Source organism: Cervus canadensis, chromosome 29 (assembly GCF_019320065.1).
Source record: "Cervus canadensis isolate Bull #8, Minnesota chromosome 29, ASM1932006v1, whole genome shotgun sequence".
Lineage (NCBI taxonomy): Eukaryota > Metazoa > Chordata > Mammalia > Artiodactyla > Cervidae > Cervus > Cervus canadensis.
The window spans coordinates 23428007-23440093 of NC_057414.1; the positions used below are offsets into that span (position 1 = coordinate 23428007).

At 51.3% G+C, this 12087-nt stretch overlaps 1 protein-coding gene across 1 annotated transcript in view; it reads right to left on the reverse strand.

The window, feature by feature from the left end:
* The window catches only part of NAV2 (neuron navigator 2), an 874724-nt gene that overhangs the window by 562173 nt on the left and 300464 nt on the right, over positions 1-12087 (reverse strand). The gene's annotated exons all lie outside the window — the stretch shown is intronic.

Below are 12087 nucleotides of genomic sequence, written 5' to 3' on the forward strand. Positions count from 1 at the left end.
AAAGCCAGTACTAGTAGTGTCTCCAGTCCTCAAGACACCCTCTCACTAGCCCTGGGCTCAAGGTAACCCATTATCTAGACAAAAGTTGATTCCATGAGTGGGGAGAAGCAGGGCCCTGAAGCTCAGTGTCCCCCCAAAGAGTTAGGCATCTCCCCTGCCCTCGCTCTCACACCCAGAGAGAAATCCTAACCCATGTGGGGATCCTAGTGTGGGCCCTGCCAACACACAGTCAATCCTGGCTCTGCTGCTTGCTAGCTGTGTGTCTCCAGGACAGGTTATTTACCTCTCTGAGCTATACTTGCCTCATCTGTAAATTTAAAATTCTAATAATTTCTCAGAGTTGTTTTCTGACGAAGAGAAAAGCCTCAATATATTAATTGATTTCATAGCCCTTCCAGGTCTTGTGCTTAGTCGCTTAGTCACGTCTGACTCTTTGTGACCCCATGGACTGCAGTCCGCCAGGCTCCTCTGTCCATGGGGATTCTCCAGGCAAGAATACTGGAGTGGGTTGCCATTTCCTTCTCCAGGTCCTTAGAAGGCTCTAATTGAGCCTCAATTCCCTCCTTTACTCTGCATTATCTCCTGGGTGTAGTGCATAGTATTTCCCCAAAGAGAGAACTCTCACACATTTTCAGGATGAAAATAAATCAAATGCCCTTTCGCCTTCTGTCACTCCCAGAGGCAAGAACCCAGCCACTCTCTGAACCCCGCGCAGCCTGAGAACCTACGTGGCCCAAGCCGTGACTTCGCTCTGACTTGCCAGCAGAGGGCAGCACCACTCTGCCAAAAGTCCCGGCGGATTTGCCACCCACGCGGCCTCCACGGTCTGACTGTTGTACCGGCTCCCAGAGAGCTTGGTCCAGCCTCCGAACCTCTCTTTCCCTGGAGCCCGGCGGCTGTGGCACGTGTCTCCAGGAACAGAATGGCCAGACCTTTAGGTCTGCAGCAGCCAGAGCTGGATTCAATTTGCCATGCCAAAGCATACTTGAATGGGCTCTTCTGTTAAATACATCCATTTGTTACAAACAATACAGGCTGGAGGTGGAGATTCAAACCAGACCAAGGCCACCAGCAGCCTCAGCTCTCCGTTTCCTAGTCATTTGACAGTCTGGTGGCCAATGTCTTCGCTCAGTCACCCTGGGGGTGGGGGGAGGAGAAGGAGAGAGGAGAGACAGGCGTGTGCGCGCGTGCATGTGTGTGTGTGCATATGCACACACACACTTTGTCTGCATCTGTGTGCAATGATGCTCCTGAGCCCTGGGTGGAGGCACAGGAGGGAGATGGATGAAGCAGGGTGATACCCCACACTTTCTTCCTCTTCCCACAGGAAATCTGAACAAACCCTGGACCCTCACGCCCGCCCCTGGGAGCACAGAGTCCCACTCAAGTCAGTGACAGTAACAAAGTTGGGGGTTGGGAAGGTATGTTGATTTCCTGTATCTCGGATTCTGGAGACAGAGCAAAGGTTTTCGGGTCTTTCTAGAAAGCAGCTCTGGCTGAAGGACCTCCAGGCTTGGAGCCAGAACCATGCCCTGGAAGAGAGAGCCCCTCCCAACAATCTGTCCATGCAGGGCTCTGCCAGGCGACAGGGACAGACCCCCTCACCAGGTGACTTCTCCTGTGCGAATGTGTCCACAGAGCACCCCATACAGCCATGCTGAGGGCAGAGACAGGGCTCTGAAATCTGCCTTCTTCTTCATCCCACTGAAGCAGTGGACAAGGAGAAGGATTTCTGCTTACACGTTAATCTCACTGTCTTGCGTGGGTCTCTCTCGCCACCCCCCGCCCCCGTCTCTCTCACACACACACACACACACACACACACACACACACACACACACTGCAATGTCAATACTATTGCTCAAGGAGTAAGCAAATTCTTCCATGGAGAGCACTGCTGCCCAGGAAACAGCTCCTCAGAGAAAGCTACTTTAGGCAGAAAATCCTTGCAGCATGCAGGCCAATGACTGTGATTCAGCTCTTTCAGACTACAGCGCTGAAATACTCTTTTTTTTTTTTTTCACTTTCTCTCCAAAATGCCCATCATATCTGCAAGACTGGATAATTTACAGTTCTGCCTGTCCTCAGGTCACCAAGTGGTTCCACTTAAGGTTGTTCCACGGCCTTGGGACAAACAGAGCCTCGTCTTGTGTTCTTTGACCCAGATGGGATCTGGCTGGGGAGGTTCCGCCTGCTGGGGGCTGAGGTGGGGAAGCCGGGGTGCAGTAGCTCTTGAGCACGGCAGCCCAGGGCCCAGCAAGATGCCCCAGCCATGACGGTGCTGCCCTGGGCTCCTGGGAATTGACCCAGAGAAGCAGAGGAGGGGCAGAGAGGGGGCTGAATACCCAGTGACTGGAAACTGGGAATTCCCTGCAGACGCGTGGCACACGCCTCCCCTCTCCCAGCTCCGTCTGCCTGCAGATTCCCAGTCACCCCAGCAATGGCTCCTCCAGCCCCAAGCCTGGCAAAGAGAAAAGCATGGGTGACAAGTGCTTCCCCCCAACCCTCCCGAACTGCCCCCTGCCCCCCATGGGCTCCCAAATTGATCAATCTCGCTGCCCACTCCAGGGGCCAGGGCCACCCCAGGCTCAGCAGCACTTCATCAATAATTCACAGCCTCCCCTCTGCTCCTCAGACAAAGAGAAGGGGAGTGTGCCGGCCTCAGAAGCCCCAGAACCCAGGGGAGAGGAGGGGAGAGGTGGGGAGAGGTGGGGGAAGGATCGAGGAGGGGAAGGGGAGGGAGCTTGGGCAGCGCGGGCCAGGGAGGGGAGCAGGGAAAAGGCCGGGTGAGAAAAGGAAGCAGGATGAATCTGATCCGGAATAGCCATTCTAGAAGTCACGCAGCCTTCACGCGTGAAATGCACTATTCCGACAGAACTGAGAAACGGGGTTTCTTTTCCACTGCTATTTTACCCCAGAAATGAGAGGAAGCAGGACGCGGCTGGGCTTTCACAGACTATTTCTTCACAGTTTCTTATTCTGTTTTGACAAGACATCTGCTTAAGCTACTATTCTGAACCTCTGCAGTGTGGAGCCTCTGTCAGCTTTGCCAATTTCAATGTTCTGCAACATAAGGGGAAGCTGACAGTGCGAGCACCCGGCGGGTGGGCGGGGGTGGGGGGTGGGGGGGAGGGGCTGGAGGGGGCGGGGGAGGGTTGGAGAGGAGCAGTTGGTGGGGTCACCACTCAGCTAGGAGGACACGCCGGGCCCCTCCGATCAGTCGCGTGACCTCTCTGAGGCTCAGCCTGGCCTCCAACCCCTTCCTCAGTGAAAAGAACACATGATCCCTGCCCTGGTGGGTATTTGCAGTCAGAGAAAAGGTTTGGGGGGCTTTCTAGAAAGCAGCTCTGACTGATCCCAATGACACTTGATCCCAGTGACACATTAAACTCGGCTAACCTGCATGCATTCCTGTATAAGTTGCAGAAAGAAAGCGACAGCAGTGAACTGGTATCTGTCCCCAAGAGAAGCCGTAGGCACAGTTGGGAAGGGGTGGGCTTGGCTGGTGTCAATCAGGCAAATATTTACCAAGCCCGTGTTCCGTGCCAGGCTCTGAAGCTGCAGAAGTGAGCACACAGACCCAGCCCCTGCCCTCAGGAGGCTCACCGTCTCCACCAGCTCACACGCACCTGCCCTCCGGCAAGCCACCCAACCCCCATGGGTCTCAGTTTCCTCATCTGTGAAACAGAAGTCCTGAATCCCAAAGTCACGGGATTGTTGGGAGGATTTAGGGATGCTTTAGGTATGAGGGTGCTAGCACAGGGCCTGCATTCAGTAAGTGCTTAATAAATGTGCTCCTTTCTCTTTCCTCATCAGCAGACAGGGGCATTGAGGGGACCTGGAAGGAAACTGGGAGTTTCTCAGCCAGGGATCTTCTTTATCAAACAAGCATCGGGAAATGGCTTGGTTCTCTCCTTTCAGATATTGTCCTGTCAGATTTCCCTTCCACATCCTTAGGTAATATCTCTAGCAGGTCCCAGAGCTGGCTGCCTCTGGGTACTGGAACAATCGCATTTTCAGGTAATCAAAAGTCCGATGCAATCTAAATCAAAACTCGCCTCTCTTTTCCGACTCCACAGTGTCCGCTCTCCCTGACTGCCGTGTGGGCGGCAGGGCCGCAGACCAGCGGAGGCGGGGAGCGGGGTCTGCTAGTTCTCTGTCCTTGCCCCATCTCCTCTCCACCTGTTCTCCTGTTTCTGGCCCCTCCAGAGCTGGGGGAGGAGGATGAAAGCCGCAGGGAAAGGAGAGATGCTGACGTGACTGTTATTGTCATCTGGCGATGATGCCCTTGGCGGGCAGATGACTGACTGCTCAGGGGGACAGTTTGGGCCCTTGAGCGATGCCTCCTGGGCCCTCCACACTGTGTCACTCATGACTTGGCGGGGACCGAGTGAGGGACCTCTCCCTCCTCCTCAGAGCCTGACTCCCGGCACAGCACTCCCACGTAATCTGCTGCTGGAGCCCCACTTCCCAGTAGCAGTCCTCCCGAGTGGGGGCCTTTCAAAATGGCTCAACCTGGTCCCGGTTTGCCGTCGCCTGCCAGGCTGCTGGTGGAAAGGTCCCGTTCTCTTAGGACCTGCCCTCCTTGCTCTGCAGTCAGGGGCATCTCTTCCAACCAGGGTCTCTCTTCACCAGGTGAGCCCCCACACTCTTAGAGACACTTGTTTCTCAATCCCAAGAGACAGCACAAGGTGGAGAAGGGGGCACGCCTGTCCTGTGAGTTTCCACGAGGACTAGCAAGCAGCGAAGAATTGATGCTTTTGAACAGCGGTATTGGAGAAGACTCTTGAGAGTCCCTTGGACTGCAAGAAGATCCAACCAGTCCATCCTAAAGGAAATCAGTCCTGAATATTCACTGGAAGGACTGATGCTGGAGCTGAAGCTCCAATATTTTGACCACCTGATGTGAAGAGGTGACTCATTGGAAAAGACCCTGATGCTGGGAAAGATTGAAGGCAGAGGAGAAGGGGATGACAGAGGATGAAATGATTGGAGGGCATCACCAACTTTATGGACATGAGTTTGAGCTAGCTTTGGGAGTTGGTGGTGGATGGACAGGGAAGCTTGGCATGCTGTAGTCCATGGGGTTACCAAGAGTAGGACACAATTGAGTGACTGAACTGAACTGAACTGAGCAAGCATCCAGCTGAGAATAAGATCCCAGCCTCTCTTCTCGAAGGCAGCCTTGATCTAAGTGATTCCAGAAGCATCTCCCTTCCAACCCACCCCTAGGCTTCCTTTATTCACTCTGGAAGTAGGAGCCCTGGGGCTGGTCTTGGTCACCTCTTAGCCAGTTCAATGAGGATGACCCAGCCCTTATCCTCAGAAAGTGTGGACAACCAGTCTCAGCTCAGGAGCCTTGGCCAAACCCCAAGACAACAAGAAGTGTCCATTTTCATTTCCTGTCACAAAAGAGGAGAATGACTTTTGCTCCCAGAGACTGAGATACTGACCTAGATGACTTCCGAGGCCCTTCTCGATCAGGGAAGCAGCCATTTGAAAGAGATGTGGTCTCATCTTTCTCGTCTGTAACCCCAGCTCAGACAGAAAGGAGGACATGCAGGAAGTCAGGGACCTCTGCTTAATACAAATTATCTCATTTTTGAGCAACTCATGTTTAAACACAGACCTTTAGAATGTTCTGAAATCTTCTATGGCTTGTGGTTGGTAAGATATTAGTGAAGGGCAAACTCTTTGGTTACAAAGGCAAATTGTAGACCTAGATAGTCTGAGCTCATAAACCCCCTGCTCGTCTACTATGTGTTCTTGGGTAAATGATATCTTGCTGCCTCAGTTGTTGCATCTGTAAAATGGAGACAAGAACAGGTCTTCCTTCCAAGGGCTCAGGAGGCCATGTCACTTAGCATTAGCCCCGGCACACACAGTATGTACTGCAGAATGTGTGTGGTTGGGAGTGAATAGTCGTAGCTGAACCCCACCCCCGTCACCTGACTCCCTTTGATCACTCACATCTTTGCTGTTTATTATTATACCCTGTCCTTAAGATTCTTTCCTTTCTGTCCATCATGAAATTATCAATAACAGATGCCACAACTAACCTCATCGGTGAACAGCGATTCCCAGGGAGGAACAATGGTGACCATGGGGTCAGGCTCCCTGAGTCTGAATCAACCCCTTTCCTCACCAGCTCACATTTACTTCACCTTAATCTACTCTTCAAAAAGTGTGGACACCCAGTCTCAGCTCAGGAGCCTGACCAAGCTCACATTTACTGCCTTTGAGCCCACCAAGTTGCAAACACTGAAATGTTACTATCCAGACTATAAATGCTTTGCTTTAATTAGCAGGTAATCAGAGCCCAGAAACATCTCCAGAAGCCAGCCCATTCCTTGTAGTGAAAGTGAGTTCTCAGACCGTTTATTATCATCACCATTATCATCACCATCACGCAACTATCATTAGCATTACTGTGACTACTCAAAACAAGGAAGGGCAAGACTTGCAAAGGAGAGTATGGAGTGGGATCCTCCATCTCCCCGAACCTCTTAGTCCCCACTTTTTCTTTAGTAAATGGTCCCAAGGAAAGGGAAGATGAAAGACAAATGTGAGAGGCCAAAAGAAGTGGAGAAAACTGTAGCTGGAAGACAGTAGCTGCCTCTCGACACCCAATAACTGGTGTGCAAAGAACGTGGGATTCCCTGGTGGCTCAGATGGTTAAAAAAAAAATCTGCAGGCAATGCAGGAGACATGGATTCAGTCAGGAAGAACCTTGGGTCAGGAAGATCCTCTGGGGAAGGGAATGGCAACTCACTCCAGTATTCTTGCCTGAAGAAGTCCATGGACAGAGGAGCCCGGTGGGCTATAGTCCACGGGGTCACAAAGACTGAGTGACTACCACTAGAGCTTTGGAGAGGGACATGGCAACCCACTCCAGTATTCTTGCCCGGAAAATTCCATGGACAGAAGACTTTGGCCGGCTATAGTCCATGGGGTCGCAAAGAGTCAGCCATGACTGAGCGACTGAGCACCTCAGAGCAAGAATGCACTTTACGGACCTGGGAGCAAGGAAGGCCTGGAAGAAGGAGTGATGAAAGGATAGTAAAATCAGCTTCCAGGGTCTGCAAGTAGAAAAGCCAGAAAGAAGCTATTTTCATGTCAGCAGTTTTGTGTTTCAAGGTAAAGTACGGCTTTGATTTGGCATTCCATTTGGTGGGGGTGGGTGAGAGGAACTCAGGTATTTCCAGCATCTTTCAAGCCCTCTGTATGTAGGGCTTGACTTCTGGGTTGGGCTCTGCAGACAGCCTTGACCTTAATTAACAACTGCTCTCCGACCCAGGGAGCCGGCCTCCGAAGTTACCGTAAGGTCATTAACTTCCAGGCAGCGGCAGTGCCCGCGTGCGGGGCTGGGGAAGCCGATGTTGGAAGTGGGTATGCAGGGATCCCCGTATCAATGTTGGGGGCCCCCATGGCCGCATGTGCACCCACCCCTAATTCTTCACCTGCCATTCAAAAGGGAGGCACACAGGCTACAGCTGAGTTCCTAGAACCCAGGTGTTGACTATGGCCTAAACTTCAACTGATTTTCTCCCAAGAGAAGTCACTCAGTCATGTCTGACTCTTTGCAACCCCATGGACTATAGCCTACCAGACTCCTCCATCCATGGGGTTTTCCAGGCAAGAGTACTGAAGTGGGTTGCCATTTCTTTCTCCCAGATTTGATCTAAAAAATGAGTCACTGGTTATATAGCTGGGATGCCTTCTGCACCTGGGGGTTAGAAAGTGCTATGTCTTAGGGATGTAGCTTCCTATCGCAAGGAAAAAAGTGGAGAAAAGAAGTCTAAAATGATCATACTTTAGAGAAAGTTAAAAAAAAGAGAGAATTAGCTCAAAACCTGGGAAATAAAATCGTCTTTGTGACAATTCCCAAGGCAATTTAAATGAGAGAACCACCTCCAAGAGGGCCTCTCTGGAGTTTGGACCACTGAGGGTGGTTACCATGGCAACCGGCCCCTCCTTCTGTATATAACCCCTCCCCCTATTCTCCATGAAGTCACCCCACCGCGCAGGTGGCTTTGGAGAGCCTGGGTTTCTGAGAAGAGACAGTCCAGCCGTCTCCATTGCCCAGCTGCCAGGCTGTTTTCCTACCTGCCCCCAGTCACTCAATCTTTTCCACCCAGGCCCCCAGCATGACCACCATGGGGCTTCCATTAGTCACGGTGGCCAGACCCCCAGAGGTCTGTCAGTCCAGTCCTTGGCACAGCCTTGGATACATGACAGCCAGGCTGGGGAGAGGAGGACAGCATCTCTGCAGTGGGGGTTCACCCTCCCGTCATCTGCTCTTCAAAAACCAGTCAGGCCTCATGAGAGACTCCCAATCAAGATGGAACAGGGGTGAGATTCTTTTTCATGAACATCTATTTGCTTTCGCTGCCTGCTTGAAGAGAATTTGGTGTGGCTTGCTGGAGAATGAGTCTCCTTGGTTTTAAAACAGAACCCCTTGGAATTGCACGGTTCCCCAGAAGCACCCAATGGAAACTTCCTTCGGGGGGGGGGGGAAGGAGACCCCAACTCCACTTGGAGACCCTCTGCCCTCGCATTATAACTGCTTTATATACTAAAACTGCTTCACATTTTACTTGAAGACAAACGACAGAAAAGTTCCTCTACTAAAAAAGGTGGAAGCAATGAGATCATTTCCCCAAATGTTTAGTACCCTCAGGAAAATAAAACGGCACCACTGCCTACTTCTCTGACCTTTCACATCATGCTAAATTGTCCAATGAGCAACTGACTCCCAGCAGCTCAATGCCAGCCTCCCAGGGAGTGGGCCTCCTGGTGGGAGCTCCCTTCAAAGCGGGCATCCCCCAGCCAGGACCATCTTCCTTTGACCATCCACATGCTGGTGGTTCAGAGGTCCCCTGGAAAGGAACTCTCCCTGGAGGCCACATCCAGCACCAGCCTCAGTCTTTAAACCAAACAGCCTCCAAGGGAGAGAGATGGAGGTGAGCACACATGGAGTGAATAATCCAGTTGGCCACCACACCCAGACCAAACTCCCTGGAGGCAGTGTTGAGACACACGTCTGCCCACTTAGGAAAGCTCGGCACCAGTCAGGTCTGGGTAGCGGCTTAGCCCGCCTGTGCATGTGCGCATGCTCAGTCGCTCAGGCATGTCCGGCTCTTTGCGACCCCGCGGACTGTAGCTCGCTGGGCTCCTCTGTCCATGGGATTCTCCAGGCAAGAATACTGGAGTGGGTTGCCATGCCCTCCTCCAGGGGATCTTCCTGACCCAGAGATCGAACCTGCATTTCCTGCATCTCCTGCATTGTGGGTGGTGATCTCCTGGGAGCTCCCCATAATAAATACTCACCTTGGTGAGGGGGTCTCTGGCCCACACACAAGAAAGGATGAGTAGATGGATGAGGACCACAAAGCTCAGAGCAGTTTCTGGAAGGGGAGAGGGTCTCTGAACATGAAAATGGCTCTGAATTGGCTTTACTGCCTCCTGGGCTGAAAGCAGGATGGGAAGGGAGCACCCAACATCAGGCACACACTTGATCATGGGCCCGCCGGGCACTCTGCACATGGGGACCTGAGCCATCCTTACACTGTTGCAGTGAGGAGGGTCTTAGGATTCCCATTCTCATTCCTTTGCTTTAAGTGGCAAGGATTAAGGCTGAGGGAGAGCTGGGAGATTTACCTGTGATCTTACAGCTAGCAGAGGGCAGAGCCAGGCTCACTCCAGCTCAGCCTGGCTCCCAAGCCAGAGCTCATTCTGCTGCACCCCCTAATCCCTCCCTCTGCCTGCCCAAGCTTTCTTCTCGCTGTCCCCAGGAGGATAAGACAGCCAGGTGAGCCGCCAGAGGGGTGAGGAACTAGGAAGAGGTTGCACAGTAAACCCCACTGTCTCCCCAAAGTGGATTTCCTCCCCACCTCCAAGCCACCAATGTAGATCAGTGTCCCAGAGTGAAACACGGCCCACCTAGCCCCTGCCTGGCTTTAATTTCTCATCGTGGAGTGTGGACTCCAGGGAGACCGAACCCAGCTCAGGTCTTGATGGCTGCTGAGAACATGGGGTTACCGACTCTGACTCACTAGAGCCTGGGAACCAGCAAGTCTTGAGGATGAGAGATGTGACCTTGGTCTTGACAGTGACCTCTGTCTCTGTTGCTGCCCCTGAAACCTGTGGCTGGCTCAGAGTGTGGATCTCATTCTGCTCATATTGGAGACTAATAGTAGAAAGAACTCAAGAGTTGGAGGGCCTGGGACCAAGTCCATCTCCTTCTCACACCCCTTAAGTCACCTGGTTTAGATGGCAGCCAGCTCTGCCCACATCACTGCTTCCTTGAAGAAGTACTAATCCATGCATTCACTCGTTCATTTGGAAAATGTTTATTGAACACTTACTACATGCCAGATAGAATAATAAGCATTGCACACCTACAAGATGCTCAAGAAATAATATTTAAATGGATGCATACAGTGCAAGTCCTATTGCTGTACTAAGGACATCCATAAGCTTGGATCAAGATGGCAAAAGAAGGGGGTTTACATTGGAATGATCCTTTTCATTAAGCAATAAAGTATAATCCATTGTAACACTTGACAGATTATGCTCCACGAGCCTGGAAATACAAAAGGAAGGGGAGGTGATGAGTAGCATTTGGTGTTGCTGAGAGGTCGACTTCAGAGTTGGCCAAGTGAGAGAGGAGAGGACAGGGAATAGAAAGAGAAATAATGCTTGAAAATCTACTCTGAGTATCTCTGTCACCTTGGACTACTCTAGAGTGGGGAGCCAGGTATATTCACAACCTCTTTATAGACAAGGGAAGTCAGGCTCAGCTCAGTTAGCTGACTTGTACAAGATCACACTGTCAAAAATGGCAAGACAGCTGACTCCACAGTCCCTGGATTTTAAGTCCTCCACCAGACTAAACCGTTCTCAAAGGGGGAGTACAAATTGGAGAGACTGCATCAGTTGGATTAGGTGGGGTTTGCTGTGAGGATAAAGGCAAAGGACCAGATGGAGGGCTGTGCAAGTAAACGTGATAAACACAATGACATTTCACTGAAGGCAGCAGTGAATGCTGATACGCTGGCCAGCAACACGTCATCAACAGCTCAAGCCACGGTCCCAGCATGTCAGAGATACGTTTAGAAAGCACTTCTGAGAGGAAGCTCCTGCTTTCAAAAGAGACCGGCAACAAACATATAAGGTAGTCATTCACATCTCTGGTCAGAGACAGGGAAACTGAGCCCCTCGGAGTGTATTCAATCTGCTTAAAATCACACAAAGAGAAAACGGCAGAGCAGGGTTTTAACCCACGTCTTTCTGACTTTCAGATTTGCATTGCTTTCCATGACCCTATTCTTGAGGTGACCGAGGACGGATGAAGGAAGTCTTAGAACCTCAGAATTTGGAAGAGAACATGAGCTTTCTCTAATCGTGGGCTCTCAAACTTACGTGATTAGACTCATGCTTGACCAGCTACACAGAAACTTTATTAGAGCTACTGAGAAGGACAGAGACAGATTCACCCATCATCAGAGGGGCGAGCCCTCTAGGAGCAGAGGCAGGACTAGAGGTGAGTAGGAGACCAATATAGAGCTCTGGGTCTGAGTCAGGCTGATCTCCTAACTCTGCCAGTTCTAGCTGGGATAAACTCCCAAATTTTCTGAATCTCAGTTTTTCCACCTGTAGAATGGCAGCATTCTGGCTTCGGATGGACTGTGCACTTTGGGTCAAAAAGGCCTCGATTAGAGTCACAGCTTTGCTGGTGTTCTTGGCTAAATCCCTTGGGTACTTATCTCTAAAACAGGCATCCTAAGAACCCCTTCTCATCTTGCTACAATGAAATGAGATGGAACCCTCGGCAGAGAGCCTGGCTCCTAATAAACGTTTCATAAACAACAACTGCTCTTACTCAAGGCTAAGTGCTCAGGGCTTAAGAGCTTGGGCGCTGGAGTGACCCTTCCAGAACTCATCAGCTCCACCACTTACTGCCTGTGGGATGCTGAATAAGTTCCTTAACCCTCTGTGGCTTGTTTCACTCATTCTGCAAAATGGGGGTAATAAGATTATTGACCTTAGAGGGTTATGATGAAGATTAAATAAGACATGCTTATC